Consider the following 19,133-nt stretch of genomic DNA (forward strand, 5'->3'; position numbering starts at 1 on the left):
ATTACTGTGGTATCACTTTAATTTTCTGTAATAATACTTTAAATATGTAACTTCTATGCGCTAACGCTCTCGCCTTCGGTGCGAGCTGCCCCGAGTTCGATTCCTGGTGAGGCCACTCGGTCGAAAAGTGTAAAAAGCTTTTACCAAGCTAGCTATCCTGAAAGAGGTGTCCCTGTGTTTTTCTCATTCACACCAGGCAAATATCTTGGTGGTACCTAACTTAGAGGTCCCAGGTCGCTTCGTTTCTTCCCCAATCCTTTCTTCTTTCCCTTTTCTCGGATAATGTGCTCGCCGAGGGACGTTATCCCTTATACATGACGGACTAAATGGCCATAGATGCCAAAAGCCCAGAAATATAATTGCTAAATCCCTAAATCCTAACTTGTACATTTAAATTTCAGTTATACCTATGCATTTAAGAAGCAGGGCAAGCACGTGAATATGTTGTAACGCAGAAATGTTAAGAAACAACTGATGATCTAATTTTTTGTGTGTTTTCAAGGAACGCTTAAACAGAATTCACGAATTGACAATGAACGCCACATTACAAATGACCAAGACTAACTTAAATATTAACGTGTCTTCTTTCCAAGAGTGTATTCATCTTATACATAAAAACACACTTTCTAACCAGTGCCAGTCAGTTTACTTACAAGTAATCGATTTGTCCATTGATTAAATTCTCTTTCCAGCATAGGCAACAAAACTTTGCTGTACAGAAGTCGGGTTGGAATCGGTTTTGTATTCGAGACAAGCACCTTACCGGAAATTAAAAACGAGAATATATATACATAAAAAATCCGCACATTAAGTACTTGGGCTGTAAGGGGCACTAGGGTTTATTGTTACTATTTAAACTAGTAACTTTACCTATTACGGAGAAAAGTTCTCTTCCTTTTGAGTTTGGCAAATTTTTATTATGCGTACACTCTGAATTTTACGATAACTACATAGACAATCAACTATAGTAATTCATAATTTTCTTTCTTATATCTCAAATTAACGCTCAACGTCGTTTACTCATATACCTAGATATATATCGTAACTATATGTAAAACTATATGAACTGTCGTAAAATAAAATGGTACTTCCGGTTGGCGTGGAAAGTTGAAACTTGGCATGACTGTAACTTTTTGGGACTAACCAACAGAAAAATTTTCAAAAGTGGATATTTTTAATTTTTAAGGGCTTTAAAGGGGGTGTGTGAAGAAATTACCCATCTTATTTAAATGGACCTTATTTTGGACCTATAATATCATATTTTAGGTACTTGCAATTGAAATAATAACTTGAAAGTTGGTATGTTTGTACGTTTTCGTTAGTGTTATCTTAGTAAATCACCAAAAACAAAAAAAATTCTAAATTTAGATTGGTTTTATGTGGAACTGAAAAATCTTTCTGATGTTATTTATATGGGACATCTTCTACATTCCAAAATGTTTAGGCACTCCCGGTAGTATGAGAATGATGAAAGTTGACATGATTATAGCCTTCCAGGACTAACACACAGGAATTTTTTTTTAAGTTTCTAAGGGGTCTAAAGGGGGGGTGGGGTGAATAAATTCCCATGTTAATAAAATGGGTGTTTTCATGGGGTACAAAATCCTATCTTTTAGGTAGTTGAAATAGGAAAAGAAAAGTGAAATTCGGTGGAGTTGTGCGTCTAAGAGGTGCGAGGCCGTTGGCAGAGAAAACGAGGGGGTCTGGGGCGGAATCCTTACCCTAGCCTAAGTCCAGTATATATATGCAGAGAGAAATATAAGTTTCATACGCATTAAACAACCCGAGAACTACAGCTATGGCAAATTTCATGAAGATCGGATTAGTTTTTCGGAATAAGTGTAATATACATTATTCCAGTGACATTGAAGTTTTAAAGGAAAAAAATCAAAAAGAGAAATGAAAATACACATTTTTATTTCACTCGTGTTATCCGTTTACTATAATAATATATATACTAAATTTACTATGATTATTATTTCTACTATGCTCTCGACACCAGTTTCTCTATAGCGCTCCCTCATGACTATATGCAGTGGTTCTCTCCAGCCGGTTCGCAGGGCTCGCTAGAATAGGTTGTTAGGATATTTCGAGTTCGCAGAGCCGTTTGTTATACCCCAGATATAACAGTAAATTTTACCCAGTTGTACCTAGGAACAGTAAATTTTACTTCAATTATCTTTGTTTCTAGAAATGCTTACAGCTACAGGAAAAAACATACGATCTCCCAGAACAAGGTATAAGCGTTTATTTCTTACTCTCAAATGCTCAGATATCAAGAATGAGAAGTGTAGTGATGAGGGTTATTTATATTTGAAACATATATACCATTACCAACAATTGTTGATCAATTGCTGGACTAAGGTCTTTCCAATATTTTTGGACAACCATCTTGGATAATTCGTTTCCAAGATATTCCAAGTCCTACTTAATTTCGTCACACCACTTTGTATTAGGATGCTATGTAGGGCTCTATTTGTCACTTGTGGTATTCAGTAAAAGATTTGCTTTGGTCTACCTTGTATAATTTGTTTCCTAAGAGTAATATCTAACTTTCTACCTATCCATGTACTACCTTTCTGTCTGTCTGTCTGTCTCTCTCTCTCGATATATATATATATAACTGTTTGCTAAAAATTAGAATAACATCACTGAATATATGTTCGCATACATGCATTCAGCCCGGGAAGCCAGGGTTATACTGCCGGCGGAAGCTCATATGATTCGAATCTCAAGCTAAACTCTACACACAGGTCTCATATAGCCTCGCTGCTGAACTGGACAAAAATATCCAAACTCAATCAACAAACTTACTAACCAGTTTATGTTTCACTTGCATCTTATTTCCAAATTTCACAAATTCCACCCATGTTTTATATTTTAATTACGTTAAAATTAAGTACTTGACAACTGAATACATTTGCAAACTTGAAATGCAGGATTAGGATTTTGGTTTAAATTTCTGGGCTTTCGACACCTATGGCAATGTTAGCCCGTCACATATGAGGGATGACATTCCTCGGCGAGCACGCTATCCGGGGATACGGAAGGAAGAAAGGATTGGGGAAGGAAGGAAGCTGCCTGGGACCTGTATGTAATGTACCACCCCAGCATCTGCCTGGTGTGAATGAGGAAAACCCAGGAAAACCTCATACAAGATGACTGGCCCGAAAAAGTTTTTTACACTTGTTCGATTGTGTGCCCCTACCGGGAATCGAACCCGGGACTTGGAATGCACTTCTGAATTACTGCACGGAGATATTTTTTTTTATCGCAACCACAAGACTCGCTTCAGTAACCCTGATGCGGTTCACAAACACACCTCTTCTTAACGCTGAACTGTGATTTCGAATATTGGAGGTTGAAGTTTTTAACACAATAATTAAGGAACACGATTATATTCAAACGTACACTAAAACTAAAATGTATATTTGATAACATTGTTTTATTCATAAAATCGTGAAACGAACATAAAAGAGAGAGAGAGAGAGCGTGGTTTAGTTTAATATATCCAAATTAGGAACAATGTCAAACGGCTATCTTTTATTTTGTAAATATCAAAAAAATAAAGCTTTTTTTAAAAATCGCTTTTTTAAACAAAATGGAGCGTTTTTAACTTTGGTACGTGTTGACCTGAGTTCTATAACTGAAAGAACCTGAAATTTCAGGTGATGATTTAACTTTATGAGGCAAATTCCTGGCTTACTTCAAACAAGAGATAACAAACTCTGATATACAAACAAAAATATCGGCTATCCACGCACAACATCTAGTTAAATCACCTCTCGTTGTCAAGCAAGTCTCGGGGTAATGCCAGGTGCTTCAGTTACTTTGAATAAATTCTTGTCAGTTCAAACTCGTTTTGGTAGGTTATATTGGCCTTCAGTTTGGAATTCTTTTGTCATTCTGTAACTACCCAGAAGTGGATCCTACTTTCAACACCAAAACAAAACTTCATGTTTATAAATACTCTTTCTGTAAGTGATTTACAGCAGCATTATCTATAAATAATCCAGACAAATTCAGTTCGAATTTCCACCATTTTAACGGTGTTTTAAAAATATATGTTTAAATCTCATAATTTGGGTCAACAAAACATGGAAATGAAATCTTTAAGTTTTATGTACCTCGGTTATGCCAGCTAGGCTAAAGGTGATGATGAGATACGAATGTCATAGCGGAATGAAGAAAATGGAAACGGGAGAACCTCGAGAAGACAAACGCATACGGTGTTCGTCCACCACAAAGCTCATTTGGCGAGAGCTGGGATCAAAGCAAGGACCCAGAGAGCACCAGAGGTGAACGCTCTACAACTGAGCTACCGCGGTTTATTTGGAAAGAGATAGTGTGGTGGGAATCATTCTATACTGTGAGGTTTTATCCTGCGTAGAGGTTTGTACATCAGCCAACACCAATTGAAGCCCCGGCTGTAGCTTTGAGCCCAGGTCAATAGTCGCTCATGTCCTTCATAATCTGGGTGTTACAAAAGAACACGAAAAAAACTACTATGATAATACAATATTTTATTAATTGATTCGTTGGATAGCAAAGCGGCGTAACTCATTTTTTTTTTTTTAAATAAGATTCAGTCTTTTCCGCAAACTGTAAACCATAACCTGTTGTATGTCAAAGTTCCGTATCTCAGGGTAAAAGAACCAGGTCATAGGCCAAAAGAAGGCAGCACAAAGAACTCCGATTTTGTTCGATTTTTCTATATCTATTCTAATAAAAGTTTCAATATCTCAAAATGTCTCAAAAGTGACTTACGCCACTTTGCCATCCAATGCGTCAATTCTCACCCAGCCGCTATAGGTTAGTAATTTCGAATTTAAGCTTTCGGACCACTGAATACAATCGTCCTAATAATATCTATTAAAATGCCATAAATTTTAATTTATTATTTTGCTAATTTAACAAATTCCAGCTTCGAGTGCCAATTTATCCTGAAATAATTTTGAAACCGAGAAGGATTGGAAGGAAGTTAGCTAGGCCACACACTTAAAGAAACCCTGTCGATATTTGCCCAGTGGAACCCAAGAAATCCCTGGAAAACAAGAAAGGATTGTCAGCTACATGTATCGATCCCGTCACTTTTCGATCTCAAAGTTGGAATGGTAATTGTTATCTCCAGTATGATCAATTTAATATGTTTTCCAGTTAGACACTTTAAACACTACTAGAATTAAATATTCTTATCTATTGAGACTAATTACTTTAAGTAAATAGTGAACAGACATTCATTAAATTGATCAGGTTATTCTTTCAAAGCTAGAATCAGAGATATAAGTCGGAAAATCTATATTTCCGTCTGATTGTAACATTTTTCTCTAGTCATATAACCGCACCGGAATACAAGAATCATAAATATTGACTTTCCTCTGTTCTGCTTTTATTTGTTGCGTGGATTATAGGTTATAACTTGAAGCTGTAAGAAGATTATCGTTTGCTTTAAATAGTCGGATTAAAGAGTGAGTTGCAATGACAATGCGGAGACTAAAATGCCTGTCAGAACACCAGTATTTCTTGGAATAAACGTCAGCCGTCAAACCTCGTGTGCTGTGCGAAGGATTCTCTCTGCACAAAGACGTCTGTACTTTCTGATACATGTGCAAAAATCTTGATTGACGGGCCGGAGTTTTATACAGTTTTGGACATCCAATAAAAAAGATTTGTTGATAACATGACCTGCTAATAATTTATTCAAATTTATTTTATGTGTTATTGAAAGAAATCAACCTAATCAAAAGGAAAGATGTTTCTTCAAACAGATTTTTTTTAAGCAATCTTGTGTTCTTGTAATTATAGATTTCGGAACATGTGAGAGATTATGAAACTTTAAATATATTTAATTAAATCTGCAAAGTGACTTTTAGTTTTATTTGTATATTTATTTGCGTGTTCAGCTTCTAATACATAGAATGTATTCCTTATTAAAATATATTTTCTTAGTCAGAACTATGTTCTTGCTCTCAACTGAATTTCAAATAGTTCATTAATAACTGCTTGAAATCAAACTTTTATATTTAATTACTAGCAGATATGCCCGTTCTTCGCACGGGGGAATACACTGACAAAAATACTTTCTAAAATCTAAGAAACCGTTTCTTATCTGTGCACCGAGAATATCTTTTCTGAGAAACAAGAGTTTGCCGCTCTCATTAATGAGAATTGAAGAAAAGTAGATGAGGTTGTATAAAGCGGAACGAGAAAATATACTGTTACTTTTCTTATGAATGTGTATTGCCAAATCTTATTTCTAAGAAAATATTGTCTCGGTGCACAGATAACAAACGGTTTCTCAATTTTAAGAAATTATTTTAACAGTGTAACTAACTAACTAACTGTATGGCCTATGGAACCCGGAGGTTCAGTGCCGTGTTCACAAAAGTTCTCCACTGATTTCTATTCTTAGCCAACTGGATACAGTTTCTATTTTCTATTCCTATTTCTGCGAACTCCATTTTAATATTGTCCTTCCATCTGCGCCTAGGTCTTTCTAATTGTCGTTTCCCGATTGGTCTTCCAGTCAAGACTGAAAGCGTTTCTACTTTCTTGCATTCTAGCTACATGACCTGCCCACCTAAGCCTCCTAGACTTGATGACCCTAACAATGCTGGGTAAACCGTATAAATTATGTAGTTCCTCGTTATGAAGTTTCCGCCATTCCCCATTCCTGTTCCTCTTGGGTCCGAATATTTGTTTCAGGATCTTGTTCTCAAATACCGGTACTTTCAGTCTATGTTCTTCCCTCAGAGTAAGCGACCATGTTTCGCAACCATGCAGAACGATAGATATGATTATCGTTTTGTATATTTTAAGCTTCAAATTTCTCGACAGAATTTGCTACGATAAAATATTTTGAACTGAATAATAACACGAATTTCCTGCTTTTAGTCGACATTTAGTTCCTTCTTGAATATGGTTTTCGTTTGTTAATGTTGATCTTAGTTATCTGAAAGTATCCACTTTATCGATAGTATTATTTTATATTTTAACACATCCATAATTTGCAGTACGGCGATCCCGACAAACTTCCATGTATTTAGTTTTCTCTGCAGTGTAGGTTCTTTTTCTTTTTAACAGTGTAGGTTTATGGAAAGTATTTAACAACCTTTTCCCCTAGGATACGGATTTCAATGAAGGTGTAATTATAAAAGCCCATAGGATAATTTGTTTTTGGTTTAAATTTTGAACTCTCCTTCCCGCTTAGAATAAGCCTGGTAATCAATGTTACATAACAAAATCCTTGATGCAGGAATTAACTGTGTTCAAAGATTCATTTCAAACGAGTGAGAAATTTTTAGGGTTTATGATTTATATTTCTAGGCTTTCGGCATCTAAGGCCATTCAGCCCGTCACGTTTTGAGGGATGACGTCCTACGGCGAGCACAAAATCCGGGGAATGAAAGGAAGAAAGGATTGGGGAAGGAAGGAAGCGGCCTGGGACCTATAACTTAGACACCACCCCGGCATTTGCCTGGTGTGAATGAGGAAAACCCAGGAAAACCTCATTCATGGTGGCTGGCCTGAAAAAAGCGTATTACACTTTTTCGACCGAGTGCCCCCCACCGAGAATCGTACACGGAACCGAGTGAGACATTTTTGTGATGTAATCACACAGAACAGACAATGCTTAACTCAGTGTCACGAAGAAAAATATAGACATTGTACCTTTTCCTCTTGAGGCCGGATTTTTTAAACGCTGGGTCACTTGCGAGCTTATTTATAATGAGGTGTTTATAAGAAGATTTTCGCCTTCTAAACTTGAAGAACGTGGGCTGAAAGTATTTGAGAATAAGATCCTGAAACGAATATTTTGATGGAAGGGGAACAGAAATGGAGAATGGCTGGATCTTTTTAAGGAGGAACTGCGTAATTTATGCCGTTTACCAAACAATGTTGGGGACATATAGTCAGAAGTCCAGGAGGCTCAGGTGGGCAGGTCATGTAGCCAGAATGGAAGAAAGTATGAATGCCTTCAAAGTTTTAACTGGAAATCTAATTAAAAAAAAAAACAGAACCATTAGGAAGACATAGTAGCAGATGGGAAGACAATATTAAGATGTATCTCACAGAAATAGGAATACAAAGTAGAAACTGGACCCAGTTGGTTTAAGTATAGAAGTCAATGGAGAGCTTTTGTGAATACGAAGTTGAACCTCCTGGTTCCATAGACCATAGAGTTAGCTAGTTAGCTAATTAAGAGTCTTCATCCCGGCGAAATTAAAATACCGCTAATTTTACAGTAATTATGTGATATCTTCAAATAGATAAAAGATAATTAAAATATGGAACAAGAGCGCCCTAGACAATATTATTATGCGTGAGGTACCGTTATCACAAGTCACCTAGTGGCTTTCCGTTTTCAGCTGTTTAGAAACGCGAAAATAAATGCCGATTTTCAAAATGGCTCGAAATCGAAAGCAGATAAGTGAGTCGTGATAACGGTTTCTCATGTAAAATAATATTGTATAGGGCGCTCTTGTTCCACATTTCGATTATCTTTTATCTATTTGAAGATATCACATAATTACTGTAAAATTAGCGGTATTTTAATTTCGCCGGGATGAAGACTCTTTACTCCAAGGACTCATGAAGATACTCTATTATTCGCATTAATTTTGAATCCTGTGTCTTATAGGATATGCCCATTAACCAAAGTAGTAATTGAAATCTAACTCGCAAACAGCATACAATATCGCTTTCAATGCTAAAGGATAATAATAATAGTACAAAATACGTATTTCCTCTTAAAAACAATGGGACAGATATAGGCCGAGACCGAGTTTCATTTCCCAAATTTCAATGATTTATCTGGTACTCTATTCCCGGAAAACCATCCAATTAACCTCCCTTAGCATATATATTTAGAACAATTCTTTTCTTATTCATTACTTTCGTAACAAAAGAAGTTTTCTATCAAAATTTTACGTTTCTAGATATATTGATATGGCCTGCATTTTCAGTGAGAATATTTTCACTCTTTCATGTAATCATACAGATTCCCCCTCCCTTCTGTCTTTCTCTTCTAGGAACGAGATTATCGAAAACATTGAAACCCGTGTTTCCTTATTTTTAATGAACAGTTTCTATACGGAGAGTTTCATTTCTCTAACTCAAGAGATTTGTGAGATATTAATATTCTTAAGGGAAATTTTGATTCTCCCTATGACTCCTTTAGAATTGTATTTCCAAAAATTCTTCCTTATGAACTGAGAAAAATCCGTTATCCGGAAGCGGTATACAGGGTAGTCATGCATCAGGATGGAAAGTTGGGGAGATGAATCTACAAGTAAAAACAAGCAAAAAATGTAATATGAACATTGGGTGAATATGGCTTCGTTTGGACGCTAGAGGCGTCTGAAATGTCATTTTCCGAGGCGGCAATTTGCAATATTGCAAGAACAGAGTTAAATACAAATGTCGGGTCAAAAGATATCAAAGGAAACCCCATCCGAAGAATCCAATTATGAATAAGTGATGGCGAAGCAGTGGCGGCCCAAGGAGCACAAATAAAGTGAATGAAACGCGGAGAAAAGTTCTAGCACAGATGTTCTCGGATAAGGTATTCATACGGGTTGGCATCAAAAATGTCCACAATGACCATCGATGGTCACCCAACAAACCGTATGCAATTGTAGAGACGAAACATCATCGGCGTTTCCAGCTGCATTGTGTGCTGGTATTGTTGATGACAACGTTGTGGAACAACACTTCTTACCACAGCGATTGAACGCAATCAATATCGTATCTCCAGTTTCTGACCCAGGGAATACCTATTCTGCTTGAAGACGTGCTACTGAGCACACGGCAGTGTATGTGGTTTATGCATGATTGCGTCCCTGCCCATTCATGTCACACTATTCTTGTATATCTGAACGAAACATTTCCACGTAGGTAGATAGATCGTGGTAGCAGACGAGCATGGTCCCCACGTTCACCCGACGTGAATACCCTAGATTTGTGTCCTGTGTGGTTACGTAAAGAGTCTTGTGTACACACAGCCCGTGCATGACATTGAAGATCTTCGCCAGCGTGTATGAGCTGCATTTGCCACAGTACGGCAAACGTTATTACTAGAGACCGGATGTTAGGCAAAATGCCTATTCTTTAATATTAAAGATATGATCAAAAATAACGTTTTAAAGTTTATATGGTGAGTTATAGTTACGATTTAAGCTCATTTTATTTTGCCTATTTTGCCTACATCGTCCGTTACTGCCTAAATAATTGTTTTAGTGCCTAATGTTGCCTATTCTATGCATTTTCTTCAAAATAAGCCTTCATTAGGAAGATATAGCAGCCTATAACATATAATATCAATAACACACACACACACACACACACACATATATATATATATATATATATATATATATATATATATATATATATATATATATATATATATATATATATTAGGTGTTTATAGACACAAACAAGTAGTACATTACAATATATATACCGTAAAGTAAAAGAAGACATTAACAAACAGGTATGTTTCTATATTCATCGAACATTATCTGTGACTTGACTCTATTTTTAATCGTATTTACTATTTATCTCCATTATTTCGAGTTACATTTTAGTGCCTATTTTACTGCCTATTTTTTACATTTTAAGTGCCTATTTGCCTGCTTGTTTTCCAGGTTTTTAGTGCCTAAACATCCGGTCTCTAGTTATTACCACCAGTCAGAGAATCCTTATATCATCGTGTAAGTGTCTATCCCGAAGAATAAGGAGGACATATTGAACACGGACAAGAGTTCATCATAGATGGATCAATGTTACCAGTCTGATTTTAAAGTTGTAAAGAAATAAAAAAAAAAATCGTCATATTTTATGTTCCCTGTGCGGTACGCCGGGACGATATGGTTAAATTGTTATAAATTGTAAGGAACAAAATTAACGACTTTTGGTTCGTGAAAATTTGTTAAGTATATATACAGTGTGTTTCAAAACAACACGGACAAGGTTTGGGAGGTGATTCCTGTCAGCAAGATAAGACAAAAAGTATAGACCAACCTAAGTGCAGAAATCAGTCATTTCGGAGTTATAATCTGCCGAAAATACGAAAAAAATAATTTTAAATGTCCAGAAGTACTACAGAATTGTGAAACATGGATATTTGGATAGGGCATGTACAGTCACCCACATAAGTACCAGGACCCCTGACTGTTATAATTCCATTACTTGGGATACATATACTTATGTGGGTGACTGTACCAGTTCCTAAATGAAATCTTGATCCAACTACGGTAGATCTCATAGTGTTGGGGCTATAGGCCTTTAAAGTTCATTTTTATAGCTTCATATATACATTTTGTTCCTATATAAAAACAATTTTCAATAGGTCGGTAATTCCTGCCCATCGTGTACAGTAGTTTCACTGTAAGATCATTTTACGGTACGTTGGTTTCAAAATATTTATATTTGCTATCAGTAGTTTAATATTTTTATGTTTAAGTCATCTGAGTATTTAACGATCTGAAAGTAACACAAAAACAGAGAATTTAATTGTTATAATGGCAAAACAACAAGTAGTGACAAAGAATTAAAACTGTATAATCATATGAAACACCGGTTGAGCTATTCCTTTTTTCGTTTTAATGTTTCAAATGAAATAGTGTATCTCCTGTACTAAAAGAGATTATTTCATTATGCTCTTTCATACATACATATGCATCTTTCTTTTTTTCTCTCTTTTTGTATGCTTGTTAGTGTTTGAGGGAGGATAAAGAATGTATGTTCCCGTGTGTAGTTGTGTACGCGAATTACGAAATTACAAGTACTGAGCTAATAGCGTATTTTTTATTTTTATAGAATAACGTTGTAAATATCAGAAAAACCATATTGTTACTGTATTGATTAGCAAATTACTAGCAGCATTCTGTTTCAATAATATAGTAACATGAATAGCATAAAACTTTGTTGTTTGGAGATACTATTCATTCCAGTATGATCTTTGAGTGTATTTTATATGGTGGCCCAAAAGTAGATATACACCCCTGAATTGATCGAGTATAACATTCTAGTTTATGAGTTCATTCCTTCGGCTCTTCCGAGCTCAAAGTTTAATTAGAAACACGTTAAGAACAAATCATAAAGAAACTAAGTCTACCTGATGGATAACAACAAGAAAGGATATAAAATGCCATGAGTTGATCAGTACGGTCCTGCATACCTACTTTTGGACCACCCTGTATATATCATTGAAACTGCAGAAGCTTATCAAAGTATTGATTTTCAGTTGATTTTTTTCTTCTTTAGTGAAGGCAAATCATATGATGCAAGAAGCCTCTTTGGAGCCTGTGATAAATGTCTCTTAATGATGCAAAAATTTTCGTTTTTTTTCTTGCCGAAGATTATATATATAACTTTGAAAAATAAATGAGTTCCCTTTTCATTTTAAATCATATTTTGTTGTGCGTAATCATTTTTCATTCGTGCACAGTTGACACTGATTCTAAACACCGCGACGGCATCAGGTCGAATGCGTTTGGTCCTATCATTTATCTTGAACGCAGCTAGCTGAATCATTTTCCTCTTGCAAATGGTGGAAAAGACTCGGTTAAAATTTTTTATTCAAATTATTACAATTTGTTCTCTCAAATTACCTTGAAACAAAAACAAAATAAAAAACAATTCTGACAGATCAAACCGTTTTTGCACAGTGATCTAGCTCGTAGAACTATCTTTAGATTAGCACCCAGCAACAATTTTCTGGTTTCCGTCTCAGCTTTAATTACGTTTCTACTGTTATTTGCTCTTGCAAGAGCCATTCCAATTTTGACAGAATGATATGTAACAGAAACTACACTACTAAAATGATGTGTATACTGCCAGCAACAGCGAGAAACAACAAAACTCAATAATAATGAAAAATAAAGATGGCAAGGAATAAACTCTTTAAAACATTGAAAGGAATTAATACTTCGTTGATTTTGATAAATATTACATTAGAGCTACTTACTGAAGAATGTAACCATTATGACAGGTATCTTAAGTCGTGATCGAAAACTTAAAATAGGAATGGGTCTAGTGTTATATCAACTTCTACTAAAATTTTACAACAGAATTACAGCTTTTATTCAGGTGTTCGTTTAGGTTTGAAACAAACCGGGATTGGTAAAAACAAACTGTTAAAATAAAAGGAAGTATAGGTTGTGTTCCGGTTTCAAACACTCGAAGAAGTTCAAAATATACTATTTCGCTACTGGGAAATAAGTATATAAATCTCCAGCTTCTTAAAAAACAGAGTTTTAATATTGCGAAATGCACATTGTTATCGATGACTTGTTAAGTATTTGTAGACTTATGAAAACACTATATTCTAATGCTATATATTTTAAAATCCAGATTTGAAATTTTAAACTTATAATAATAAACAATACATTACCTGTCTCATTATACATTGTCAATGTCGCGTGTCTGCAAACCTCTAGAACTTACCTTATGTTCTTTGTTTTTTTTTTAAATATATTTTATGTTAATCTTGCTTGTCTGCATTGTATAATTCCGTTCTTTGCACTATCCAAACATCCATGTGTCAGAAGTCTCCAGTACTTGCACACCAATTTTTTAGAGAGATAGATGGAGAGTGATCAAGTACTCCCAAACAGCCTCTCTAAGGATAATTGTGCAAGTATCTGAGGTTCTGAAAGATGGATATTTGGATATTTCACATACCAATTCCTCAGTGATGTCTTGACCTGACTACGATAGGTCCCATAGTAGTGGAACTATGAACTATTAAAGTTCACTTGTTTCACGTTTTCGGCATCCTATAACTCTGAAACTATCCACTTTTGAGCACAGGTTCATATGAACTTTTTTTTTCTTATTTTGATGTGAGGAGTCCGTTCGCAAAATATTCTGACATTTTTTGCAACATCCTGTATATTTGATATATTCAGATTCGTATTCTTTATGTTTTATCGTGTATATACATGAGAAGAATGTAGAATTGTGTCTTCAATAGAGGCCAAAACTACTTTTAAATTTCTCAACTTGATGGATGATTTATAAATCAAATTGGGACCTATGAAGTTTTCTACTGCCAATGGATTTGAACGTGAGAAGTCTTGTATCAAAAACAAGCACTTTATAGTGTTGTAAAAGAGGAGTAGGTGCAAAGGTAATTGATCTAATTTTTGTTATATGGTAATGAGAACACTTACCTTTTCAATACGGTTTTATCATCTAAACTAACATTTCAACATTTAAGAAAGTTGATGTGAACAATGTTAGTAATGAAATTTGTGTTATACTGCTACGCTGTAATTCACAAAATTGCAAATGAGCATACATATACTCACTGTCGTCTCCGGCATGTAAAATTTGGGGGGGGGGGGCATCAAAGAAAGTGATTTAAATGGTACTACCTAGCCCAATCTATTAATTAACTTAGATTCCATTTGTTTCCTTTCTGCTTACCTTCACGGACCCTATAAGGTATATCAAGAACACGATTACAATCGTTTCACAGTCTGAATATTATGTTCCAAACAATTTTGTCGTTAGTAAATAAATTAAATTAGAATAAAATATTGAATATTTTGTACTTCCAAAATATTGGGAGGGACGCGTCCCCTTCGTCCCCCGCCAGATACACCCGTGCATATACTTCTGTTAACACTTGGTTGCTAGTATTACTAGTGAAAGAAATAATGTAAGCTGCTGCATTTTGTGAAGGGGCAAAGAGATACGAATTAAATTGTAAGCGATACCAGATTATAACTTGGTGCTCAAAACAATCCCTTAACTAGAAATAATGGGCTATATTAATGATCCATCATACTGTTGCATACATATTGATTAATAATTTTAAAATGTGTGCGGAATGGAAAGCACAAAACATCACTTTTAACTAATAATGAAGCTTATTATTGATATTGGTAGGGCTTGTGTGCTCTTTGATGTTGTGAGAACCGTGCTAATCTCAAAGGTTATTTCATAATTAAAATTGTTTTCCTACTGTGATGTCATTTGGAGATGGAATTATTGAGGACATTTGAGACGAGGGGGTGCTTAAATGTATTATTTTCCCCAAGGGTTAAATAAAAAAAAGAGAATTGTTTTTGCTACGTATATATTAACCACCTTTCTGTTTGTAATCTAACGTATCAAAATTCTAATTAATGTCATTATTCAAACAATAAAATGGAATGAAATGAAACAGGAAAATGCAACCTGACGAAATATTTGTGAATAATTTGGTTGCAATAAGAAATCAATGAAACACCTCATTCAATTAATTGGAGTTCAGATTATAAATAAAACTATTTATCGAAACTTTAACATTGACCTACTTTTTGTTTACGCAAGAGATTACAGATGAAATAATTACGTTGCAGACCAGGCTTTTCAATCCTCTGTTATTAATCCAACTGCTTTCTACTACACAAACTTTCTACACTATGATGTTGATATTTAAATTTTTTACCTCTAAAAACACCAGCGGATCCATACAAAAATCTAAGTTCCTCTTCTTCTTCTAAAACAATAGTGTATTGAACTCTTGTAACTGAATTACAAATCATCATTAAATTTCTCTCTTTTATTGGCGAAGTCAGAATATATATATGTATTAGTTGAAGAGTGATCTCTTGTTCTTTTGGTGATTTTTTTAAATTTGTGTAAACGAATGAAATATATATATATATATATATATATATATATATATATATATATATATATATATATATATATATATACCGGGTGTGTCATTTATAATGTCAAACCTTGATGACGGAGAAACCAAAAGAGAGAGAGAAGCGAAACTTTGAACGAGGCAACTATACAAAGGGGCACATTGGTAGACGTATTATTTGACACCACCGGATGAACAGTATTGCCAACTCAATATAAAGTTATGATTTTTTAAATGGAACGACCTAAATTGTATTTCATAATTTAATTCAACACTAAAAAAGAAGACAAAAGATATACCACCCGCAGGTCAGTGTTGCAAAGATCTCGAGAAATAATGTTAAATTTGTGTCACATTTAAACGCCTTTTGCACTCATAGGGAGTGAGATACACACTAGTTTTGCACAATAATTTAAATATTGACGAGAACGGTTTAAATTGACACCAAGTTTAGATGGATCCGTTAAACAGCGTTGGCATAACAGAAAAGACAAAAGTCGGGTTTGGATATGGTGCAATAACTCGAAAAAGGCCATAAGTACATAACGGTTTAAAACTTATAGAACAATTTGGTATGTCATAAGAAGCATTCTCACGTTTATTTGAAGTCGATTAGTCAAGTACTTACCGAGATATACAGAATTTTGTAAAAGCTGACAGCGTTACCAACTTCTACAGCGCAAAAGTCTATGCATTAAGGCAAGAAAACACGCACACATATAACAAAGAAACAATTCAATATGGCACATCAAAATATAAACTAAATAAACAACTATGAAGACGCCTAATTCGAAAAACAAAACGTAGGGAAAAATGACAAAAACATCAGCTAACTCAGAAATTATTTCTACAAAAATTAAAATCTTTTTACGTGCAAAGCTATTCGTTAATTAATGTGTATAAAAATGGATTTATTAAAGCGTCGACTCCCCAGTGGCGGCATGTATTGATCACTGAAAAACCAGAAGCGGTATGCCTTCATCACTGAAAAACCAGAGGGGGGTATGGCATACCACCGCATACCGTCTCACTTCGACCACTGATGATACCACTTAATGCTGGCCATCTGTTCTCTTTGTTTTCTCCTCCAGTATCCACATTTGACCCACCTTATTAAGACGAGTCTTTTTGTTTTAGTTTAACGTACCTACGTTGTGCCACTCAGGCTACAAAAGACGGACAATTAATGAAATTAAATCTTCAACTGGAAATGGAACACGGGTTGTATGTGCCAAAGGGAAACACGCTAACCATTAGACCAGCGATGAGAACTTTGTTTCAACTTATGAAGTAGCTACTGGAAATATGGGGAAGTTCACGAGGTGTTGGCGTCGGCAAATAGACCATAGAATTGGTGATAGCGTAATTGCTTGCAATAAGAATTAATACGAACGTTCTTAATGTAAGGGCACAAATTTCTGATATTGTTTTCGTCTGAGCTGGTTTTGTCTACAACTAGCCGAAGGCTAGTCTATAATAAAGTTCAGGTTTGGTCCTACCGAAAATGTGACAATAAGAAATTAGAATAGCATATCTCTAATGCCATCTTCTTTATTAGTGCAAAGTAGATACTAAACTTTGCACCTAATAGTTCATGTCTGTCTCCTTTAACTAAAGGGCATTACCATGGGACATAACATTAAAAAAAATACATTTCTTTTTTTAGTACTTTTTATTTTTTACGATACACACTAATTACTTATTTGGTTTTTATGCTGAGAACTTATTTCATGTTTATTTTTGGGAATGGAATGAATAGGTATTCTGTTTTAATGCATACTGAATCTACATTATAAAATTGAAAGTGACTATGTTTGTAACTCTTAATCTCTTGAACTACCCGACCCATCTCAATTAAATTTTTGACGTAGATGCGGTTCTGGCCTGGGAGTGCTTTTAGCTATTCACTTTTGAGTCTTCATCCCTGCGAAATTAAAATACCGCTAATTTTACAGTAATTATGTGATATCTTCAAATAGATAAAAGATAATTGAAATATAGAACAAGAGCGCCCTAGACAATATTATTTTGCGTGAGGTACCGTTATCACAAGTCACCTAGTGGCTTTCCGTTTTCAGCTGTTTAGAAACGCGAAAATAAATGCCGATTTTCAAAATGGCTCGAAATCGAAAGCAGATAAGTGAGTCGTGATAACGGTTTCTTATGTAAAATAATATTGTCTAGGGCGCTCTTGTTCCACATGTCGATTATCTTTTATCTATTTGAAGATATCACATAATTATTGTAAAATTAGCGGTATTTTAATTTGGCCGGGATGAAGACTCTTAATAAATTTTCAACCAAACGACCAATCTCGATCAAATTTTTCAACATAAATGATGATCTACCTGCGATGGATTTTACTATTTCACTTTGGCAGAACATAGTAGCGGTAGAGGAGGAGGGGGAGATATACTAAAATCAACCAATATAAAAATAAAAGTGACCATGTTCGTGAGTTAATAACTCTTGAACCGCCAGATCGATTTCAATCAAATTTTTAACATAGATGAGGTTTGAACCTGAATTTTTTTTTATCATTTCACTTTGACGGTAGATCTTAGGGAGGGGAGAAGGTGAAATATATGAAAATGAATAAAACTTAATAACTCTTGAACCACCTGATCGATCTCTTTCAAATTTTGAACATAGATGAAGTTCAAACCTGGAAAGTGTTTCATTATTGAAATTTGAGAATAGATCTTGGGTTAGGGGAGAGGAGGAGGGAAAATATATGAAAATGAATAAAACTTAATAAATCTTGAACCAAACGACCGATCTCGATCGAACTTTCAACATAGATAAGGTTCGAATCTGGGATGTTATCGTCATTTTACTTTTACGGCACAATATAGGGAAGGGGGGACATATAAGTAAAAAAAAATGTAAAAATGACTGTCTTTGCGACTTCATCACGCTTAACGATCTTAATCAAATAGATGAGGTTCGGACTTGGGGTGGTTTTTATCATTTCACTTTGACGGTCGAATTTAGGGCGGGGGAGGGAAGGGGAGATATATATATAAAATAAATAAAACTTAATAACTCTTGAACAACCTGACCGATCTTGATCAAATTTACAACGTAGATGAAGTTCAAATCTGAGATGGTTTTTGCCATATCAGTTTGACGGTGTAACTTAAGGGTGGAGAGACATTTGAAAATGATCGAAAATGACCGATATTAGTGTCGAATTTATAGCTTTGGGGCTCGCTGAAATGAACAGTGACAGTTCTGGTGCCGTTTACGTTCAGATTAAGCCCCGCAACGTGGGGAGGGGAGAGGAATATATAAAAATGATAGAAAATGACAGATATCAAAGAGCGCTTCAGTAGTAATAAAAAAGTGACTGACTAATGTAACATATTACTATTTTTTTTTAAATTTAATCCAGCGAAGCGGATAATTGATGCTAGTACTTTATAATTTCTAAGTACTTAGTTAAATTCTACTAGAAACTTCTTGTATATACGTGAAGCTA

The sequence above is a fragment of the Thermobia domestica genome, chromosome 6 (genome assembly GCF_964235325.1).
Source record: "Thermobia domestica chromosome 6, izTheDome1.hap1.1, whole genome shotgun sequence".
Lineage (NCBI taxonomy): Eukaryota > Metazoa > Arthropoda > Insecta > Zygentoma > Lepismatidae > Thermobia > Thermobia domestica.